Source organism: Podarcis gaigeae (genome assembly GCF_964106915.1).
Source record: "Podarcis gaigeae genome assembly, chromosome: 5".
Taxonomy (NCBI): domain Eukaryota; kingdom Metazoa; phylum Chordata; class Lepidosauria; order Squamata; family Lacertidae; genus Podarcis; species Podarcis gaigeae.
The window spans coordinates 61,016,808-61,041,203 of record NC_139681.1 but is presented as its reverse complement, the minus strand read 5'-3'; the positions used below and the strand labels follow the sequence as shown (position 1 = coordinate 61,041,203).

Below are 24,396 nucleotides of genomic sequence, written 5' to 3'. Positions count from 1 at the left end.
GGGAGACCAGGGTTCAAACCCCCATTCAGCTATGAAACTCACTGGGTGACCTTGAGCCATTCGCTAGCTCTTAGCCTAACCTACCTCACAGGGTTGTTGTGAAGATAAATGAGGAGAACCATGCATGCCATCTTGAGCTTCTTGGGAGGAAATGTGGACTATAAATATATTCAAGCAAGTAACTTAGCCTTTTCCAGCATTCTTAATTTTAATTTGTAGAGTGGGAAGAGGGCCACATGCACTGGCTTTGCCCTTCCAACTCCAACCTGCCACAATGAAGGGGAAATGGAAGCATGTTTGACTGAATGTACCTACAAGCCCTCACCTGATTGGGCATAGGGTTCCTGATTGCATGGAGGACCTTCCTTCGTCAGGGTGAGGTGGCAGGGGGTTGCTGCACACGCCTCCACGTCCCTCTCCACAGATACAATTAAAGAACGCCTGGATAAGGCTTTGGTCTTCCCCATATGAAAAAGGCCACTAAATCATGCAGGCTTCTCATTGCAATGTTATCAAAAGCACAATAGACTACGATCCTTTTATGCTCTATGTAAACACAAATAACCTGCAAGCATTTGGAATAATTAAAAAAGGGAGAAACCTGGGACCAATGCCACCCCACCCTACAGCAGCTGCCTCTGCTATGGTGCACTGTTTGTGTTGAACATTAGGCCATAATTGATTATCTACATTCCTCCCCCCCCCCCCCGGAAAAGGACCCAAGATTCCAGTTAATGCCTCTTCCTGATCTTCCTTAGAATATTTATGTGGCTGACCATTCCTAACATAGCATCTTCCACATGCACTTCTCTGTGAGGATAACTCCTAAAAAACTTCTACTGAGGCAGACGCTACAGAGGAGTAGCCGCCCATGGTGAATGGTTGCAATTATAAAAGTGGTTTTCTAGCCCTGGTGATATACTACAGCTGTGAAATGTTGATCTTCAAATAAGGGGCCCTATATCTGCAGAGTTATTGAGTTACTGCATATTGATCTCTCCTGTAAAGGATTTTTTCCCCCAGGTTAAAGCTTCTGAAAGATAAAGAGTAGAGTTGTTCATATCATGTCCTTTTACTAGTACAGTGGTACCTCAGGTTAAGAACTTAATTAGTTCCGGAGGTCCGTTCTTAACCTGAAACTGTTCTTAACCTGAAGCACCACTTTAGCTAATGGGGCCTCCCGTTGTTGCTGCTGCGGCCGCCGCCACACGATTTCTGTTCTCATCCTGAAGCAAAGTTCTTAACCTGAGGTAATATTTCTGGGTTAGCGGAGTCTGTAACCTGAAGTGTATATAACCTGAAGCGTATGTAACCTGAGGTACCACTGTACCATCAGCTATTCTACCATTCACACTACAAATATTAAGTCTGTGCAGACAGGCAGACAACTGGAGATGGTAAATACTTTCCCATTTCTAAGGGTAAGTGTGGGTTAGTTGAGACAGCATCAAGTGTTGGACCAGTGTTGATGCGAGTTCAAATCCCTGCTCATCAACGAAGTTTACTGAGACCACTTTCTAGAGCCAATTACTATCTTTCAGTCTAATTACCTTTGCCAAGAGAGTGGGGACTAGCAACCTTCTGGTACATCACTTGTGCTTATTCTCCCTAGAAGCTCTGTTCTGGATTTGACCCCAGGCCTCAAGATGTGGTGGGGTGAGTTTAGTAATGCCATGGGTCATCCTCCCCTTTCCCTTGTGTCATGGCAGTTGACCAATGAGGCACCTGGCAAGTCTCCGCATTGGCCCTGACCTCCAGCTACTTAAAGAAAGGTCAACATCCTGCATATGCGTATGGGGGACCCTCCAACATATTGTGATTTGGGGCCTGGGAAGATGACATTAGGCCCACCATTTTGGCAATGCAGCAACCATCAATGTCTTCCTTCCTTGGGTTCTGGCCTCCTGACTTGTGCCATGGCCACAGCGGTGCCCTTGGGCTTACAGGAGAGAGTTGGGTAGTTTCATTGCAGGTGGAGGAAAGGATGGCCCTGATCCACAGCTCTTGCATGTGGATGCCATCCAAGGGTCTTGCTCCTGAACAACCTCGCAAGGCTGTTTTGAGCCTGAAATGGGATGGTTACCACAGTTGCATCCGCTGTGCTCTTTGTAGGGAATGACTGGACACAAATAACAACAGTTTAAAATCCACATTGATTAACACAACAAACTTGTTGTGTAATGGATCTTCCTTTTGATTCAATTACATTTCTGCTGCATGAAAATACATAGTGGGAAAACTTTGGATTGAATCGCCCTTTGCTAACACTTTTATCTTCTGTCCCTGCGAAAAAGGGGTTGACATGCCCCCTGCTAATCAGAAAGTGCTGCCATAAAAATAAATAAATGTGTGATGATACCCAGAAACTGAAAAACACTAAATATCTCCCAATCAATGCTAGGATGGTCACAAGCATCTCAATGCAATATATGCTCCCAAAGGAATAGATGAGAAGCAGGTGTTGTTTCCTCTTCATATGGGTCTGAATGCCACCCTGAGGAGCACTAAGATTTGGATGGCTCAGAGGTCACTCCACTCTTACAACCTTCTTCTGCACGACACCTGAGGCTCTACCATCATCCCAGGCCTCTGGGGATGTCTCCACTGTAGCTTCTTTATCTCCACAGCCACACAGGAGCATGTGAATGTAGAATCAGCTATGAGTCCTTCAAGGATTGCCCACTCTCCAAGGGGGATGGAGGCAATGGGAAGAAAAGGCCTACCAGTCATCCTAAGCTATCAGATTGCTCTGATTCTTTGTTGAGACAACAGTTTCCACAGCAGGGCCCAATGGAGCTGCCCAGGGTCCTGATCTGCTTGGCTTGGAACAGATTCTGGTAATTGTTATTAGCTGTTCCACCAGAACAGAATAACAGGCGGGATATGGGATATGGAAACCATATTCAGGGAACCAAACCAGCCAATAGGCAGAGAAGGGATAGCCCATGATAAAAAGGGCCTCATGAGGAAAGTGCTTTAGCAGCAACATTTTTTTTAAAAAAAAATCAAACATATAATCTAGATTTAAAAATTTAAACAACTACTGACTGCAATTACATTTACAATTAAAAGATCTACCAGAAATATACTTAAATTCATTAACTTAGTCCGCATTTGCTACCTCAGGAGACCAGCTGTTCCCTGAATATGGGGCAGCAATATACAAACTACATCTTGCTCTCGTTTGATCTAAATCTTTTGGAAGTTTCAGTGATTTGGCTGTTAACATCTCTTAGGTGATAATTAGCCTCCAGGGGCAGCGAACAATGATTGGGAGAGTAAATGCAGAGTGGAAATGTTAAGCAGTGGAGTGTTTTGCTTTGCTTTTTGTTAGTTCTACAGATTAGGAGGAAGGAACAGTGGAATAGACAGAACCAATTCTAAATAGAAACCCAGTTTTGCCTCACTGTGTTGGCAGTTGCAAATAACAAGAAGCAACCCAGCTGGATGTAAACTCTTTAGGCTTTGCAACACTGGGTTCATCTGAGGCATTGATTGCTTGAATGGTGCCAGTCCAATGGCTGTGCTTTGTAATCTGCAGTTTGCTTTGGGCTCTGACCAATACTATGGCAGAATTGAAGGAATCGATTGATTCATTCATAAACCATAGTCTGGAAAGGTAGGCTTTCATTGAATGTAAGTAAAGCTGTCTTTTGTGAAAGGGTATTCAACACTGTTTTGAAGAAACTCAGCCAGATCGGCGGGGTATAAATAATAAAGTATTATTATTATTATTATTATTATTATTATTATTATTAACACTAAAAGATTTGCCAACATTATTTAGTCAAGAGGGTCAGCTATCTCCATTAAGCATGCAAAAAAATAAAAATAAAAATTGCTTACACTGATATCCTTTTATAACCAGCTAAAATCTTTAATCGTTTGACATCTATAACAAATGGCAGCTGATTTCTAGAATGTCTTTTTGGAGCCTTTGTAGACTTCATACTTGCCTCTTTGTAATTCATTCATTCATTCTCTCTCTCTCTCTCTCATACAAATTATTCCATTTCTGAAGCCAAATGCATTTGGGCTTGACTTTTACATCAATGGAAAACCTGCTGCCAATACAACATACGCAGGTTTGATAGCAAGGGAAGCATACAAAAGTAATCAGTAAAACCCTATTATTATATATTGGGTCTTATGAAAAAATGAGACTGTCACGTTTGTCTCATGGAACTCATGACACTAGAAGAAGAAAGTGGTGGGGGGATGAGTAAATCTTCTGCTACTTGGAAAAGCTGCTCATGTCCTTTATGACCCTAGTCCGTCTATTCAGAGTGCTGAGCTGTTACTCAGAAAGGCAATGCAGCACACCTGTGTTTATAACTGAGCTGGTATGAGAGGCAACAGGAAGGTGGGCGGGGGCTGGTATCTAAAGATACTTTTGAACCACCCAGGTGTTTACCAAGAAGAAGATGGGCAAGCTTTCCTGATATGGAATACCCTGTCAGAGCGCCTTTAGTAGCAAAGAATATTGAATTAAGCAATACAGTATTCAGCTTAAGACTTTGCAACTGGATATTCTATTTTGCTTTTGACTCAAATATGCCTCGAGCAGAACTCACCCTTCTTCAAGAATTATCCAAGATAGGAGTTAATGAGATAATAGGAAGATGGACTACGCATGACAACACTCTCCCATGGAAGGATAAACATTTGTTAAATGAGAATACTCCTAATATGCACAGTGGGATACTTAAACCAAGAGCAAAACCTCCAAGTTATTCTGCTACTCTATTAATTTCCTTTCAATTAAGTCAAGGGACTATCTCCCTTTCTACCTGACTGAAATAACTTGAGCAAAAAAATACCTATTGGCGCTGTGGGTTAAAGCCTCAGCGCCTAGGACTTGCTGATCGAAAGGTCGGCAGTTCGAATCCCTGCGGCGGGGTGCGCTCCCGCTGCTCGGTCCCAGCGCCTGCCAACCTAGCAGTTCGAAAGCACCTCCGGGTGCAAGTAGATAAATAGGGACCGCTTTCTAGCGGGAAGGTAAACGGTGTTTCCGTGTGCTGCGCTGGTGCTGGCTCGCCAGAGCAGCTTCATCACGCTGGCCACGTGACCCGGAAGTGTCTCCGGACAGCGCTGGCCCCTGGCCTCTTGAGTGAGATGGGCGCACAACCCCAGAGTCTGTCAAGACTGGCCCGTACGGGCAGGGGTACCTTTACCTTTACCTTTACTCCCACTCAATTATCCTTTGAAGTAGATTTCCTTCATATGTTTATGGAGATGCTTATTTCCCCAGTCCCTCTGTTCTAGACAGACCCTTGCTCCCCAAGTATGTTGTTAAAATGTTTTTTGTTAGAGCAGGCTGCATAAATCCATTTATTTCATGTCGGTGATTGACAATGACAGTGATGGTGGTGTGGGAAACCCTGCAGGAAACATTGGTCAAACGCAAGCAGAGCTTCCCAAGGTCCATGGGGTCCCATAAAGGAATTTTTGTGTAAGTCAGCTACTTCTTTGACACTGATCTTTTGCTTCAGAGACTTTCTTTCTTTGTTGGAAGAAGATGTGAGAATCTTTTAAATGCCCCCTCTGCCTTTTTAGATCGGTTGCTCCCCATTGCTGTATGATTTTATAAGAGAAGGGTTTCCTAAACATGAGAGACATTTCTACTTTTTATTTATTTATTATGTTAAATGAACTAAGAGAATTATAAAACAAATCACTGCTGAATATAGTCCTACAAAGATCAGCCCTTTAAGTCACTACTGAATTTCATTCCGATTGGCTCTACCTGTTGGGGACTTTGAAGAAGCAAAATCAGACAACGTGTGGGTGGGGGAAAGAGCCAAACAGGGCAGGTTGAAAAGGAAGATGAAAGCACTTAAGATATTTTCAAGCAGGAAAACGAGAGGGCAGAAGCTCAGGGAGCGCCCACTTCAATAAGAAATGAATTCTGAGCAAAAAGATAACGCATATAACTGCATATGTGGTTAACAAGTCAATATATTTATGTTGCATATTAGTCTCCTGTGTGATATTTGCATGTTTAAATTTATTTGATTTATAAGCACTGCATTTTTACACTGCAATTAGTAGTTATCTACAACTGATACTGGAAGTCAACAAACAGGTTGACAAATAAGCATTGCAAGGAAGAAATGTATTTGATGTATAAGTATTTATGACAGTGCTTTGATGCATACACTGTGCAAACTACAGAAAATTATGTACCCCCACCTGTAATATCTGCGGCTATAAACTTTGTTCCACAGGAGACTGAAGTGTGGAACAAACTTTACACTTTGCAAGTCTTATGACTAATAATTTTAAATGGCTGCTGACCAAGGTTTTAGCTCTCTCACGATGATTCTTACAATTGCTTCCCTCCATGCACCTCGTCATGGAACACTTTGGTGCAAAACAGACATAGGACTTGGGTATATAGCTGGTTCCCTCTTTGTTTTCCACTATCATTACATCCCCTGTTCTCTGTATTCCTTTTTTATTCCAACTCTTAAAGTAATATTAACTAATGCAGCCTCATCCTTTTTATTGATAGTTTGCTCTATTATCTTATCCTTCCTTCAAAGAGCTCAGGACAGCATTCATCTCCATCACCCCCAATTTTCTCCATACAGTCTTGTGAAATGGGTTACACTGAGAATGACTGGCTGAAGGATGATGATTTTGAACTCTCTTCATCCCAATGAGATTTCACTGATCCAAATATCTCCTATTTTATTTAATTTATTAAATTTGTACACTGCCCTTCATCCAAAGAACACAGGGTAGTTCACAATATAAAAAATGAGAACACAAAATAATGCATTGCTTCTGCTGCAGAAATCACAAAGGTGATTTCTCCAATAGGGCAAATAGTATCTTGGAGGCAATATAGATAGAAAAAAAATGATATCCTTCATCATCAGTGCTCAGATCAGATTTGCAGCTCCCCAAAGGCTACTTACAGGTAAAACCAAGATCACTGGGGGACCAGATGAAAGATCTTCCATATCCTGCCTCTTTTGGGCCTTTACAACTATTTCAACTGTTTGAATGGTCTGGCATCCAAGAAAGTTCACTATTCTGGGCCATTGCTCTTAATGGTTTTGTCACTGTTGCCAAATTCAGGATAAGCTGTGCAAGATAAGCAACTGTTCACAGAAATATTCATAGATCAGCCTTGTTCTTTAAACTAGGTATTTCAAATGTTTTGGTTGCTTCAGGTTTCAACCCTGCTTCCATTAAGAATTTTATCTAGGAATTTTATCTCTGATGCAACAGATTTGCATTTTCTATTATTTAGTTCCAGGTTCTTCTCTTGATACAAGTCTAGAACTTGCTCTAGCTTCTTGTTTTTTCTTGTTCTCTGGCTTTTTCCCACTGACAGCAACCTCATTTTCAAATCTCTACTGGTGTTCCCCAGAAATGTACTGTTAAGAGAATACTCTGGTAACAGAAATAGAATGCCTGCGTCTCCTTCATGTGACTGGAAGGAATGTCATTTTGAAAGAACAAACAGGTTATTCCCTCTCTTCCATGTCCTGGAACAAAGAGGCAATGCATCATTACAGAGCTATTATCCTCCATTAGATTAGCTAAAAATGACAGATTGGGCTCCTATACTTTAGCAGTAGACAAAAGAACACTGCCTCATAGTCAGCACACATTTACTCAGATGGTGGCTACTCACCCCAAGACAAGCACACAACGTCTGCTTCCATTAACAGAATATCATACTGGCATGAAGAGAACTCTCAATGTTTATTGTAAAAATGTAATCTAGCTTTTTCTTTCAATCCAAATGAAGTCAACAAAGATTCCTTCTCAGCCGTAGCAGAGATAACCGCAGAAAAGCAGCATTTTCTTTAAGTGAACCACTGGAATGGTATGATTTATTTTGCTTGAGAAGAGAATTAGAAAAGGTAGCCAACTCTCCTCCAAGCACCAAAAGCTAAGGACCGGGTGGGGAATTGTATATAAGAGTTACTAATTCAAACGGTTTTTTACTGTGTGGTCCCTGATCTTCAGCCCTAAAGCTGACAGTGATGAGAAAATATTGTTTCCTAGGAGTAGAAAATTGGCTGCTTTTCAACTTGCAAACTGTCTCTGAGAAATGCACGACCCCAGTAAGGGCCTTAATATCATGTTCACACACAACCAGGCCAAATCAGAAATACTTAAGCATTTCTTACGTTTCTATCTCCTCCAACCTCTATGGAGCTCAGAGCTGCATACACAGTCCCCTATCTCATTTATCCTCAGAGCAGCTCTGTGGAGTAAGTCAGGTAAGTTATAGTGATGGAGTGAGGATTCGAGCCAAGGTTTCCCTGTTCTAAATCAGATATCTCTATCCAGTACAATTACAGTGGATCTCATAAGATATAGCTATATAGAAAGCAAATGAGTTCCCTTTCTAGACAAAATTTAGTGCATGTCATAGAGATGAGTTAGAAAAGTTGGTCTTTGCAAGAGTCCTACACTCAGAGCAAGGAAATTCTTTTTTGGAGGCTCAGTTTTAACTTGAGGGCATAAGAATACCAGGAAGGGTCCTATTAATGATTCACACAGAGAAAGCTCCAAGCCTGAATGTTCAAACAGAGCCTAAGGCATACCAATTCAAAGGAAGGGTCTATTCGTCTTTATTTCTTTCACCACCAGAAACACTAGGTTGCCATGATACCTTGGAGACCAGTCATCACACCTGATGGATGTTAGTTTTACAAAGCATGTTCCATTTTACACCTGAGTGAACCTGCAGCATTTCACTAACTACTTCCTCCTTGCTGAGATTTTTCAGGATGCTGAGTGCCAAATATCCACATTTCATCTCTGACAGCCAACAAGTTCCCTCTTAATATTTATATATTTTTAAAGATCGCGCTGGCCCTCTGCCATAGAAAGAGACCTTGATCTTCCAAAACCTACATATGAAACGCTTTAAACAAGAAATCAAAATCTAAACAACAGGTGAGATAGCCAAAAACAGACTCTTGAAGAAGAGGGTGGGGGGAACCTGAATTAATATTAAGTAAACATTTCTTTAAGTCTCATCATCATCATCGTCAGCTTTAAGGTAAAATGACTTGTTGGTGTAGGGCATTTTTTGAGTTGTTGTCATAGAGGTATAAGTGGAAACATGACACTGAAATTGATCCTTATAGTAGATTCCTTTCAGGACAAGAAGAATAGGCAACCATGTGCTCATAGACTGTTCCAGGAGCTAAATTTCCCCCAGTTCCTGTTTGTGGGATCTTTTCGGAATATGGATGACCAACTCTGAAGGGATTTTTTTTTTACTTGTTTTTGCTCCAAGAAAATTCTTCCAAAAACTGCCATGGAGGTAAATGTGGCTATGTGGGGAACTATTTGGGGCACAGGCACTTCTAACCAGGTCCCACTGATATGAACAGGAATGGCCAAGAACACTACTGTGAGAGCTTACAAATGAAAATTCCTGCCAGGAAAGCTTCCAATTGGATTTCCCCCTTAATTTTTAAAGAACATGATTTCAAGAAGGAAGCTGAAAGTCTGCTTGTGATAACATATATTGTGCCAGCCAATCAAATAGTGCTTTGAGCGAGGAATGAGGAGGTCTGCAGATCTGGGACTCTCCCATTCTCTATGAATAGAATCATTTAGAAGCTGCAACAACCTTCCCATTTTAATTCCATAGAACAGTGTGGGAAAAAGCCTCCATTAATGGATCAGGGCTTGCATGAGGATAAACACGTAATGTATAAAACTTACCAGATACTGACATAAACAAGGGGGCCATGGATGGGAGCATGAAGAGAGGGCCTGAAGAACAAATTCCATGAAGTGCAAGAGATGACTATGGCAGGCAGAGGCAAACTTAGCCCTCCAGATGTTTTGGGACTAGAACTCCCATCATCCCTGACCACTGGTCCTGTTAGGTAGGGATGATGGGAGTTGTAGTCCCAAAACATCTGGAGGGCTGAGCTTGCCTATGCCTGGACTATGGGGACTATAGAAGTGGTTTATGATGTTGCTTAAAATCTAAATATTATCCTACTGCATACATTACTGAACTTTAAATATAATATTTTATTAGGCTTCATATTGTTCTGCTGAACATACTACACTGGTTTGCTGACATCACTGCTTTGGTTTGTTGACATCCCTACATTATCTGGTTGACCTCGGCATGGGAGCTGGCATTGTATTTTACATCTCAGTGAACTGGGTTGTTTTTTTGCTGAAAATTGTATGAAAGAAACAGCTAGCAAAGGGACATCTTTAAGTGAGAACTATTTAACATGATTAACTTCAGTTTGTGTTCCTTTTATATGCTTTTTGCTATTTTAAAATTGAGTCTTGTGAATTCACCTCTGTGGTCTGAATTCTTGAGACAAAGGCCTGTGTCAGTACTTACACCTTGCAAATGCAATGTATAGGCTCTCTCCCCATCCCTCCCACCATATTTTGCAGATATTTTGCTGGTTTCAAATACAAATTGATTGAAACCCAACTCATACTCTATAACATGTGTTTACTTTGCTGGGATAGCTCAGTAGAGCATGTGACTCTTAATCTCAGGGTTGTGGGTTTGTGCTCCATGTTGGGCAAAATATTTCTGCAGCGCAGGGGATTGGACTAGATGACTCTTGTGGTCATTTCCCACTCTACAATTCTATGATTTTATGAAGCAAGGAAGCTTTAGCCTATAGACTAGAACATGTGTTGCTTCTGTTAAGGCGGTGCTATCTGTTGCTGTGAGAAATACAAACTTGGAAGGGACCTGGCTACCCCTAATGGGCATTGCTTGTGACAAAATTGATGATGAGCAATAGCATCCAACAGAGCCACCTTCACCTTAAGAAGGCATTAACACCAACATTTTGGGTGTTAATCGACAGCAAAGCTACCCCTTGCCTTGCACTATGCCACAGCAATCCCCTGCCCCGGCACCATTTATGAACCTTTTCTTGTTCTCTTTGTCCTTTGAAGGCTTTGTGCTTTGTCTTTCCCTTGCTGGAGTGCAGATCTAGCCTGTTTTCCTCACACAGCAAGATTCCATCCCTTCCGTGTTGATTGGGTTTTGCATTACTGCCTGAATTGGGATGTGGGGGACTCTCATGCAAAGCATAGCATGCATCTGGGGCACAGTCTGGATGATCCCTTATTATCTCCATTTCCTTTTGTCTTTTCAGTGACAGCCATATTCCCCTGGCACTGGCAGCAACAATGCACTCAAAGAAGAGTGAAACAGAAGAGCCAGCATGATTGAAATCATCATGGGGAAAGTGGCAGACACCCATTAAGGCCAATGAATTCTAATCCTACTACTTCCAACTGTGATCATCATGATGCCTTCAACTGGGAAAGGTACCGTTTATTACTTCTCAAATTCAATAGCAGTTTTTGCCGAGTGGCTTCTAGGGCATTAGGCTCTTGAATGAAATGAAAAAGCCTATTTCCGGTTCCAATGCAGAGCATCAACATTTCTAATAAAAATCATGTGTACTGAAATCTAGCTGCATCAGACCAGGGAGCCAAGAATCCAGTATGGGCCACATAACAAATGAGACCACATCATAAAGAGAAGTGGTGGGCAGGCTTGGGGTTCATTGTTAAAATTCACATCTGGTGTGCAGGGAATTGAAGCCACCAGGACTCTCCTGCTGAGGAGGTACCTGCAGGTTTCTCTCATGATCAGTGGTCCCACATTAAGGGACGCCACCCCTGTTGAATTTAGTCTTCCTTCCTCTTCCTTCAGAGAAGGCCACTTCAAAGATGGCACAGGAGGATTGTTCATTTTAGCATGAAAATAGCATTAGACACAGTGGTACAAGAAAGCAAAGAGAGTCTTCAGACTGAAAGCACACAATGTACATCCATCTCCAGAGGCCTTTTGCAGCTGGAGAAGGAAATACGGTCCTTGCCTTGAAACCCTGCTTTTACCATAGGACCAGAAACAGAGTTCTCCAAGATGTTGCTTTTGTGTAACTGAACAATTTCTCTCTCTCTCTCTTAGGCTGGCTTTGAAAAAAGGGAATTGCCTTTCCTAACTGTGCATACATCACTTTTCTTATACAGCTGGAATCCCTTAGGAGTATAAAAATAACAAGGGCATCCTGGGATGAAGAGGTGACTTTACTAGCATGATAAATTATTATCGGTAATGGGGCAGAAGATTGCATGGAGTCAGTAATCAGGTTTGTGGGCTTTCACCTCTAGATGTTGAGTAGGTGAAGTGAAAATCTTTCCCTTCCCACAGCTATTAAGCACATTAAAGCTAGATGGATATTGGCTTATGCTTTTCAACAATGGGATCCCACCTTGTTGCTGTGTAAAACTAAGTAAGAAAGTTCCCTCTGGTTCACAGGCTATTAAAATATCAAGTTGCAACTGTAAAAATAAAGAACACCTCATAGGATTGTTAAGAAATGTTTCATGTCTAGATCACTGGTTTAAATTAAGACCAGATCAGTATCTTCAGAACATAATCACCAGCTGTTAAATGCTGATGCTTTATGGGCATTTAATGGAATTTTGTTATATTGTTGTTGTATGTTGCTGTATGCGAAAGCCACTTTGCAAAGGTATATTATACCCTGAAAGTTGGGGTAAAATTATGTAAAAACAATTAAAAATAATTAAATAAGCAGGAGCCTTGGCTCAACTCAAATCTACAGCGAAGTGGCATTCTCCCTAAAGAAGCCAAAAAGTATGCATCCGACCTGGGGAGAACTGAAATACATTGGTTAAGCATACTGGGGAAACTTGTAGACAGCTGGCAATGCCGTATTTATTCAGAAACTGATGAGCAACCAGAATTCCAGTCAAATGGCTTGCAAAGAGATGCAAGTTGAAGTCAGGCTTCTGCAATGAGAATAATTAATTACCCAACCACAGAATTCTTCATGGCCACAGTAAAAGGTTAGCTCCTAGATCACTGAATATTAGCTGCATGGCCAGAGAGTTTAATTGTTGGTATCCCGTGTCAGAAACTGAGATATGAAAGCTAGAAGCTAAATGGCACCTTAAACCTAGGTTATGGGCGCAACAACTGAATGTCTAGGCGTACTTTTTTTATAACAAGAATACAAAGATGAAAATGAATGAACTGCAGCTAAAATATTGTGTTCATTTTTCACATTTCACATTTCCCTTGCCCACCCCCCTAGTATTCTTAAGAGGGTCTCTTCTCCAGTCTTCAGAGAGTAGCTGTAAGTGTGGAGAGAGAAAATGGTCCTCCTTTCCTTCCACTCTGCAGTTTTAACCTGAAATCTTAGGCGCAGAACTGTTCCCAGAGCTCAGAAACTGCTTGCGCTAATGAAATTCCCTGTTGCAACACTGTTGGCATTAGTGTACAGGGGTTTGGGGCAACCAGCTGGCTCACCAACCCAAATACATGACCCCACACCCCTTTGGTCTGTCAGTACAACTGCTGCTGATTAAATCCTATAGAAATCACCATAGATAACCAGATTGACAATATATTATACTTCTATAAGTGATGCTTAACACCATGGAAACTGGAGCTGATACACCCAGGAACCTCACCAAAATGTTGGAGAGGCAGAACCTTCACAGGCACATACCTCCACATGTGGTGAGAATGCCCCAAATCCAACCCTTCTGGATAGCGGTCCTATAAGAGATATGCAAAATAACTAAAGCGGTATTAGAACTCACCTCACCTGGCTATCTTCCAGGATCATAATGACCACTCACACTATAAAGAGCTTATAACCCACCTACTCTCAGAAGCCAGAAACCTCATAGCCAAACATTGGAAAGACCTGTCAGGAGTGAACATGGACCAGTAGTACTGAATCATGTAGGAAACAGCCTTACTAGAAAAGCTATCCAATAAACTGAAACTGACACTGGCACAAATAGAAGAGGACGCTTTCACCTCAGTATGGCTCCCCTTTATCACATACACAGCCCAACAAGCCAACAACTAGAACCCACTGACAGCATACGAAGTGATCTGGCATATGTGACCCAACAAGCCCCCTCTCATAAATGCAAACAAGCCTCACTGCAGCCAACCACACCCAACCAACTACACTCTGCCCCCCCAATCCCTCTTACTACCAAGGAAATGTAACAAGCGAATAGAAAGAGAACCTACCCAGTTGATGCTGACACAAAACCCCACACATACACTATAGAAAATAATATAAATCTCACCACCCCACGCCTCCTCATTAAAGAAAATATTTAATAAAAATTACAAAGAAAGGAAAGAAGGAAGGAAGGGAGAGAGGAAGGAAGGAAGAACGGACAATATATTGTACTGTACTCTGTGAACTGAAGCTTCTGAGACTAATTTTGTCTGTGAACATTCCAAAAGCTTATGGCAGCTTATCACTGTCCAAATTCTGTGAAGGAAGGGAAACTTGTCATTTTGGCTAGGATTAAGTTTCACCCAAGCCCTAGAGAAGGAACCATGTAGGGCAGCTAAGTACTGGCAAGCTGACAGGAAGGAAGGTAGGATGCCAAAAGAAGGTAGGATGCCAAAAGGGCAGAGTGTCCAGAAGCAAACTGGCTGAAGGAAAGCCACAAAGTAGATAGTTGAGTTCAGAAGTCTGAGAGAAGAGAAGGGGAAGAGACTGGAGGCCTGATGCAAAGAGTTGGTGACAGGATTCAAGTAGGCATAAGGTCACCAAGACTAATGTTAAGATTGCCCTTAAGAGTAGCATATAAGGAGCAAATTCTGTGCTTCGCTTAAGTGGGCAGAGAGAACCAAATGGAATGGAGTGGAGCTAAAATTCACATATTGATTTGACCTAAGCAGTCAATTCTTTGGCTTCTATCTAGAACAGCGGTTCTCAACCTGTGGGTCCCCAGATGTTGTTGGACTACAACTCCCATCATCTCTGAGCTCTGGCCTTGCTACCTAGGGGTGATGGGAGTTGTAATTCAACAACATCTGGGGACCCACAGGTTGAGAAAGGCTGATCTATAAGTTTACAATATATTCTTCAGATATGGTTGCTCAATAGAATAGCACAGTGTGGTAAGTTTATGTATGAAATGGAGATTTAAGACAAAATTTTGTTTGGGAAGGACCTATAGTTCAGTGGTAGAGCACATAACTTTGTATGCTGAAGTTCCCAGTTTCAATACCTGGCATTTCCAGTTAAAAGGATTGGGTAGCAAGTGGTGTGGAATACCTAATTGTCAGACATTCCCACTAAATTGTCAGATATGCAAGTTCAATATAAGGCTAGAAAGAAAAACTAGCTATGGCTCCACTTAGCCCTCCCAAGAAAATATGCTTTACAATGACTTGCTGGTCTGAGCAATGGTAACTCCCTGAACCTGCATGCTCATTCTCTAGATAATTAGACTCTTTAAGAAGTTAAATCCTTCAAACTATTGTTGTAAACAGCAGCACTTGACATGGTGACCTAGGACTAAAATAATCCTGAACTCTGATCTGATTAAGCATCCATGACTTAGAACTGCCTCAGGCTTCCACACAAAAAGCAAGAACAATGAAAAGTTTAGCAGCAACAGTACAGAGGAGAGAGGTCTTATTTCTGACCTGATAGTCTATGCTACATGGAGCTGACAGGGCATGTGGATGGGCAGGGAAGTGATCCAGAGAGTGCAAATGCCACTCAAGCAATCATTTAAATTACAGCCGCAAGCCAAGTCACTCTGAGACCTCACTCATAAGGCTTTTATCACTTTCATCTTCCCAGCAAGGTACATTTTTGGGAGAGAGGTGAAAATGAAGCAAGGGAATGATGAATGCACAATTTGCTGGTACAACCAAGAAATCAAGCCAACTCATGAAAGTTATAGCAGGAAGTCCAAATCTCCAACTGTTATCCCATCTGTAAGAAAGAATTATTGCCTGCAACATAATTTCAGTCTCAAATGTGTATAAACACACAGAGATAAAGATGTAGGTGTAAGACTGGGGAGCAAGTTAGTGTAATTTAATGGCACAGGCACTGGATTAGGGGAACACATCCCTCACAAAATTCACACCACAGCTTTACAAATATGCATCAACTGTCCTTTTTTGTCCCTATATTCTAAGGCAAGGCTTGATAAGCTTTATAGACTTATGGGCACATTCTGAATTTTGAGAGTGGTGGAGTGCCAGTCGCATTGTAAAGAAATTGGCTTAGGAGGTACCTGCACATTTTGCCACATAACTTTCTTTCTAGGAGAGCTAGAGACCTACTTTTAGAAAAATGAAAGCTCAGGGCACCTGTCCAGGGAAACTACTGGAAGACTTAACATGAGCACCAGGACACCTGCGGTTGCTGGGTTGGCAACTCCTGTTTTAAGTTATGTCCTGTTCCACATTTACTTTCCAATCTGCCCATTAAAAAAATCATAGGAAGCACACAGTGACCAAATCTTAACTGAAACATTATTTGCATCTAAAATGCAAGGTTATTAAAACCCAAGTTGCATCATCTGTGGAGGTTGATAATTAATGGGATCAAAGCAGACACAGAGATGGAGTGTAACCATTCCTTCTCCTGCTGCAGTTCAAAGAAAAATCTGTCTTCTGGAGTTGGTATTTGCTTTGAGGGAAAATCACTCATTTAGCCAAACTGGACATGGATCCAAAGACAAAAATCTGACCAAGCCATCCTACTCAAACTGGAGGCCTCACATCACTCCCCAACATGCTCCTGGAAACCTCCTAAATGGGAAATAATTATCCTAAAGTATCACAAATAATCCTAAATTTTGCAGCCGCCACAGCCGCAGCCATCTATGGATAAACACAACCCAAATCAGGAATCAACTAGATGAAGCTAAAATATTAAAAATTCAAGTGGAATGTATTCACTCTGAGTGAATGCAGTTTGTTCCATCTTATTATTCTTGTCACTGCAAGGACATGGCTCTCCCTTTCAACATTCTGTTTCAGCTCACTAAGTCTTCTGACATTCCCTCATCAGTACCTTCAGTGTTGCCCGACCTTGATAACCTGTTTGATGCTGTTAGGTCACATGAATATGGAATTGGCAGCAGTATTTATCCATACGCAAGAGCACAGGGAGATTAATCAAGCGTGCGTTTGCCCTGACTAGAATAGCGAGTCTCTCAATTACACCTGAAGGCTCCACTGACTCTCCCTAACAGACCTTTCTCTGATCTGTTAAGGTTAATGCTGATTTCCATACTGACCACTGAAACATTAAGGGAAGAAAATAGTACAGATGTTGAACTTCATTTACCACATGACAGACATAACATCAAGCCTTCCATGGGCAGCTGTTGCTTTGGAAATAATAGCAGCAGTTCATAAGGATCCTTGGGGAAAAAATTTAAGGTTCATAAATATCATTAACAGTAGGAGGATATTAGGCTCTCTCCTTTAGACTTGAAACAACACTTGCTGAGAAAACCGTTGTCTCAAACGCACTGTACAGTGAATGTGAATAAAAACTAAGGGTGTCACACAGAGATAATCCACTGTCATGTATATTTCCTGAGGGGCTGAGGATTAACATTCACAGTAAGTGGGTAGCCCAACATTTCCCACCCTTTTTGGTAAAACTGTGGTTGCTGAAAGGATACCAGACATATGTTATCATACATCAGTGCCTAAGGCACACTGCCCAGTGGTGCTTGTTTTTTTTTTTAAAGAAGTTTCTAGGCTGTCCTTCATTTTGATAAAAAAAAATTACTTCCAGTAGCACCTTAGAGACCAACTAAGTTTGTTTTTGGTATGAGCTTTCGTGTGCATGCACACTTCTTCAGATACACTGAAGAATACACACCAGTATATCTGAAGAAGTGTGCATGCACATGAAAGCTCATACCAATAACAAACTTAGTTGGTTTCTAAGGTGCTACTGGAAGGATTTTTTAAATTTTGTTTTGACTACGGCAGACCAACATGGCTACCTACCTGTAACTTCATTCTAATGGTTTCTAGAATGGTGCCTAACAGTAACAAGAGCAGCAGCAGCAGCAGCAGCAGCAGCAGCAGCAGCAATACTGTCTAATAAAACATCACATCAACATTGTTTTACAACTGAGAGGCAACTATCAAACTATGAAGTAGGCAGAGGCTGTAAAAATCAATTAGAAATGCCTGACCTGGTGCTGAAAATATTGTAATGTTGGTGCTGATCAAACTTCCTTATGGAGGAAATTCCAGAGATGGATTACTGCCACAGAAGTGGCCTTCTCTTCCAAATATGTACAACATACTTCCCCAATTATTTTTATTGAAAGAAGGGCCTCCTCTGAAGATCTTAATGCATGGTCAAACTGGTATGGGAGAATGTGCTCCTTTAAGTATTTGGGTCCTAAGCCACTGAGCTTGGAAGCAAATAGGCAGCCAAAATAATTATTTAAATATTGATGCAATATGGCTGACTGAAGCATCTGAGGCCTCATGTATAACACATTAAAGTCATCTAACTAGGAGACTACCAGACATGAATTGCTTTACAGTAATGACTACAATTGACAAACCAGCTGAATCTGGTAAAATGTACTCCACAATATCAAGGATACCTGATAGATGAAGGAGCACCCCCAAACTCCATGCCTGTTCTTCCCAGAACCAAGAACCATTAGTCAACAGTGCTTTCATTTTGTCAGGATTCAGCTTCAGTTTATTGACCCTCATCCAGCCAATTACCAAATCCTGGACAATGGTTCAGCCCATCAACAGCTTTACTTGGCTCACATGACAAAGAGAAATAGAGCTGGGTATCATCAATATACAGATCGATAGCACACCACTCCAAACCCTCAGATGACCTCACCCAGCAGCTTCATACAGATGTTAAAGAGCATGGAGGTTAAGAAAGATCCTTGCAGAATCCCTTAGCTCAAATGCCATGCTCTTGTAACAAGCTTTTGGTAAAATTGCACTTTTTACACTGCTAAGCAGTACGGACACATGATAAATGGACGACTGACATGATAAAGCTATTTTTGGCCATCTCATCCCTTGCTTTTTCCTGTAAGACCAATTGCAGTTGTTAACAGTCGTCAACAGGTTTACCACACCTACCACCCTTCTGAGTAATACCCCTCCCCACCCTCTCACTATATATAAAGGTCTGGTGTTTCAGTGTATCTGAAGAAGTGTGCATGTACATGAAAGCTCATACCAAGAACAAAGACAGTTGATCTCTAAGGTGCTACTGGACAATTTTTTTATATGAAATGTACATCGTTATATTTTTAAAATCAGCCCCCAAATTGTTTCTGCAGCACCCAACCTTTGCACATTGCTTGACTTTGTCTTGAAATGTTTAGGAAGACAAAATACAAAGGGCCTTGACAATGCTTAAAAATAAACCAATGCTCTAGCAAATTAATGCCCTTTAATATCTAGGCAGGATATTAAATGTGCATGTACTTTGAACATGAGCCAAAAGTAACTTAGAGTTCCTGACAGATCTGTCCCTGGAAATGTTATACAGATAATCAAATACAATGCAACTTTCCCAACCATACGAGTTCATGGAATATATCAAACGTCATCCCTTAAGTGCCAAACCTCACACTGGAAAGAGGCTCACATAATTTAAAAATCATCTATCTAGCCTGAACACGTGCACGTCAGCTAGATGCTCCTAATCTCATCGTCCCTCCTGCTTTCCTCTTCCTGATCATGACATTCAAGATGATTTTTAAGTTGTTTTCCACTTGATGCTAAAAATATTAGATCTATGCATAAGACTATCTGCAAATATACTTATCTTACCTGCAGCACAGTGATAGTTATGAAGCACAGAGGATGGTGATTTTAGATCCAAAGGGAGAACAAAGCCAGACCAAACATGCGAAAAGGGGAAAAAAAAGGGGGGGGGGAATACAGTTAGATTTTTCTTTTAATAATACGGTAAAGACAGATCCTTTAAAAAAAGTTTTAAGAAAAACTTAGTCCATGAAATACAACAGCCATGAAAGACTAACACAACAAAGAGGGGCTGTTGTGAATGTGAAAAGATTTCTGCTTGTGCAAAGGTAGGAAAGGAGTTTGGCGACCTCTGGGGACAATGAGGAAAGACTTTCATGTGTTTAAAACTTTACCCATTATATTATTGGGGTGTAATGAAGAATCAGGTATATGGATATAAAAAAGAGAAATGAGGATAACATGGTCATTGCTTTCTCTTACACACAGTGGAGAAACTGACCTCTCCTGGGCCTGCTGGAACCTGCTAGTTGATAGAACAATCAAAATTGATTATGATTAATAGGCAACTAGCTGCAGCAGGAAGGCTTAAAAGCTTTTTGTCTTGTTGGAATGCAGATGGTCTCTACCCGCTATAACAAAAGTGTATGTGGTGTGGGGGCAGGGGGAGAGGAAAGAGACAGAATATATTTTTCTTATCTTGTATAGCTAGTAAGAAATTCTTGGAGAAGCAGGACTGGGGGAGCTTGTTGTGCTGGCTAGAATCTGGAGGACATGGAAAGCTGTTATACAAGCATCCTCAGAGCTTTTTATACATGGGTTTTTTAATATGGATCTACATTTTCAGTGCCTCTTCTCCAAAGGATATCCTGAGTTCCCAAGAACTAATGTTAAAGAGCATACATCTCAATATTTATCTACATGCAGTGGTACTGTGGTGTCTTGGTTAACAATTCCATGCGATGTTAATTATGGCTGTCACTATTTAATTATTACAATTACATTTTAACCAACTGATGAACTATAACAACACAGTGTCACAATGCAGAGGCTATTTTGACAATATTTAATGAAGCATCTAGTTCAGGGTCATGAAAAATATATATGAAAATGTGTGTATCGTGTCTGGTGAAGACTCTTCATTCAGTTTCAAATGGTCAAAAGATGTTGTATTACTGTCCTGAAGTCTTCCATTTTTGAACATGGGGTATTTTTTTGTGTCGTTCTTCAAGCACTTAAGACTCAGGCCTAAAGGCTTTGATCCAAGTTTTGGAGAAGAGGGTTTAAAGAGTCTTGTTCCCTGCATCACAGCCGGAAATCAGAACAGGGTCACCATAGTTGTCCAACTACAGCCTACAACACCAAGACCTGCTGCAAGCATCAATCCAAAACGCTTGGTTTAGCATTATTTTTTCATGTTAAGTTGGGTGGACAGTTATGCACACACACACACCACAAAAAAGAGGATTTGCATTGCTATAAAATAAGAGAAAGAGGGTGCCAATTTGTATAAAATTTGCATTTTTTAATTTATACGATTAGATACAAATTTAGAAGTAATTTAAATTATTATAGTTTAAATAGGAATACAACACGCCAGGTGACTTGTCTGCTGCTAACTGTTGATGGACAACTTCAAGGCTCCTGCTCTCCCCATTTATGGTTCCTTATCTTTGAAAGAAACCTAGAGTGGGCAGGAATGGCTCACCCAGTGAGATGGAGCTGCAGTAGCAGCCTCCTAGCAGCCAGCTGCTTATTAGGAAGGGTGAAGTGGTAGTGAGGTTGGGGTTGCATGGAGCCAATCCGGGACTCCCACTAGTGCACCTGCAGAGACCTGACCTCGTTGTTCACTCCTCACTCCCCTCTCCTCCTTTGCCAGGAGACTATTTCTGGGGCTCTGCCCCACCAGGCAAGCTACTCCTGAATAGAGGACTGTCCTCTGACAGCACTTCAAAAGAGAGGACTGCCTATTATGATGTATTATTATATCAGTTTTGGTGTGCATAGCTGTGTGGCATACCTGGCCAATTCTGGCATGTTTGGCCAGTCAACTAATCCACTTCTCATCTCTTTGGCAGCGCTCGCCTCAAATTTCCTCACTTGCTTGCTTTTCTTTCATAAACAAGGAGAAATTCATGTGCAGATGTGCCCTCCCGGCCAAATAATAGCAGGGTGAAGATGAAAAGGAAGACTACAAATCAATAAAGGAGGAAGGGGAATGTTAACTGAAAGTCTTTAGGCCAGATATTTGCTATCCTGATTTCAATTGTTGAAGAAATCAAAGGCATCTTTAAATGCAGAGTCTAAAAGTTTACTTTTCTAGGAATGAAAAAGCAAACCTAATCAATCAATAGATGCATAATAATGTCAAGGTACTAAATGTATTTTTATAACATAGATATGAAAGGATTAAAAAACTTGTCAAAAATAAAGCTTTGGCCTATTGGATATTCAACATAGTTATTACTGTATATTCTATAGGCCATATATTTATTTTTTTGTAAAGTTTTAAAATCATTTAATATCTATGTTGTTTAAAGTATATGACATTCAATTAGTATATTTATTCTTTTGCATTGTTCTTTCAGGAGACCATTGTAGATACTCCTGAAAACATGAAGGGACAGACAATTTCCATAAGCTCAGTCTATGGAAATAGCCAGAAAGGTGGAGGCAGTATATTTATTAAATAAACACTAGCTATGATCTCAATCTTTCTGAAGTATTTTTTAAAAAGAATGATGAATGAGGTATGAATAAAAAGAACTGTAATGAGATACACATTATTCTGGGTTCACGGGGTCACCTAAATAAGCAGGAGCGTAGACTATCCTTATGACTCATACCAGAAAGCACGTCAGCCTTCTAACAGGGTGCCTGCTAAGATGCCATTATTCTGTGGCAGATCAAGTTCTGTGGTGGAGGCAATTCATGCAATCCCTACTGAGAGTGACTGAATAAGAGGGAAAGCAGTTAATAGCTCTAGTAAATGAAAACCTAGCACTGTAAAGTGCTCAAGAGGATTGGATTGGGTTAATTTAGAAGCTCTCAATTCTGCATGAAAACAAACTCGGGGAACCAATTTACTTTGTTCAATTCTTTTCCTTCTTCAAACAAGTGGGAACATTTTTGAGAAACTTAAGAGGGTCTGTGCACTACTGCATATCATGCCCTCCCTATGAGGGTCTCTATACACCTTTATTATTAAGAAATTCCGTTTCCGCTTAACACTCATTAAATCATTGTTGTACAGCAGGATTCTCAAGAATTAAAACCTTTGTGTGGGTATTCACCTAAACGCGTGAGCTCTAAAACGAGGGGAGGGATAAGGGGCATACATGCAAGCCCCACTAGCAATGTCCCACTGCACGTTGTCCCACCCACTCAGTCCTTGGCCTTCCCCATGCTAGGTGGGGATGGTCTATAAGGTAAAGGTAAAGGGACCCCTGACCATTAGGTCCAGTCGTGACCGACTCTGGGGTTGTGGCGCTCATCTCGCTTTATTGGCCGAGGGAGCCGGCGTACAGCTTCCGGGTCATGTGGCCAGCATGACTAAGCTGCTTCTGGCGAACTAGAGCAACTCACGGAAATGCCGTTTACCTTCCCGCCAGAGCAGTTCCTATTTATCTACTTGCACTTTCATGTGCTTTCAAACTGCTAGGTTGGCAGGAGCAGGGACCGAGCAACGGGAGCTCAACCTGTCGCGGGGATTTGAACCGCCGACCTTCTGATCGGCAAGTCCTAGGCTCTGTGGTTTAACCCACAGCGCCACCCGTGTCCCTTGGGGATGGTCTATAGGGGACTTTAAATCACATTTGTTTGAGTAGAATATGATCACAGAGGGTTCTGCTCACAAACACAAGGAAAAACTCCCTGTAGACTTCCCCTGATCATCCCTGGGAAGATTTGGGACTAAGTGGAAGGTGGATGGTGTTGAGAGGCTCCTGCTTTTCAGGAGGTTTCATGTTCGGGCACAATGCTTGAAAAGCACCCCTTATAGATGTTCAGTCACTTGCCTCTTAAAGCTTCTAGAAGAATTATAAATGTGGAAGGGATGGATTAAGTCTGCAATTCACTAATGCATGCTCTGATAAATTCCAGATTAGACTAATGCAATATGTTTTACATGGAGCTGTCTTTGAAGACTATTCAGAAATTCCAAACATAGCTGAAAATCCCTTAACTTTTTCAGGAGATGAATGGTACCACAAAAGTGGGGTGGGGAATTTTGGCTTGTCTTTAGTTTTGATTCATAAAGCCCTTCAGGTCTTCGAATCAAGGATCAGCTACCTTCTCGCAGGCCTGTCTGTACACTCAGGGCCAAACAGATTATATTAAATCCATCATGTGCAGCTACAACTTTGGTTTCCCTTTAATGAATTACAGGAGCCATAGCCTCAGTTCTTATCAGGACTGCAGTGCATGAGGAAGTGAGGTTTATTCCGCCCCCCCAGCTGTGATGCAGACAAGAAGCCTATCCCCCTGTGTGGATACAAGGCTTGGGAAAAATATCCCGTGACACTAATGGAAACTTTCCCCCCAAAGCCCTGTAGTTGCACATCAGAGGAGGTGACTTATCTTAAAGTAAATGTGCTAAAATTGGAGTAAGTCACCAACCCTGCCAGCTTACTTGAGATGTCAGGACTTACTTTCAAGTAAATATGTTTAGGATTATGATGCACATCTAGATATCCTGCCACTGCAGGGAATTGAGCTAGAATACATTACAGATCTATTGGTTCAGAAAGCATGCTGCTGTGTGGCCAAGTTCCTTTGTACTTAGAAGATACAGTGGTAACTCGGGTTAAGTACTTAATTCGTTC

The 24,396-nt window shown here is 41.3% G+C and overlaps 1 protein-coding gene across 1 annotated transcript in view; it reads right to left on the bottom strand.

Moving 5' to 3' along the window:
- HS6ST1 (heparan sulfate 6-O-sulfotransferase 1) overlaps positions 1–24,396 on the bottom strand; it is a 184,321-nt gene that overhangs the window by 16,911 nt on the left and 143,014 nt on the right. The gene's annotated exons all lie outside the window — the stretch shown is intronic.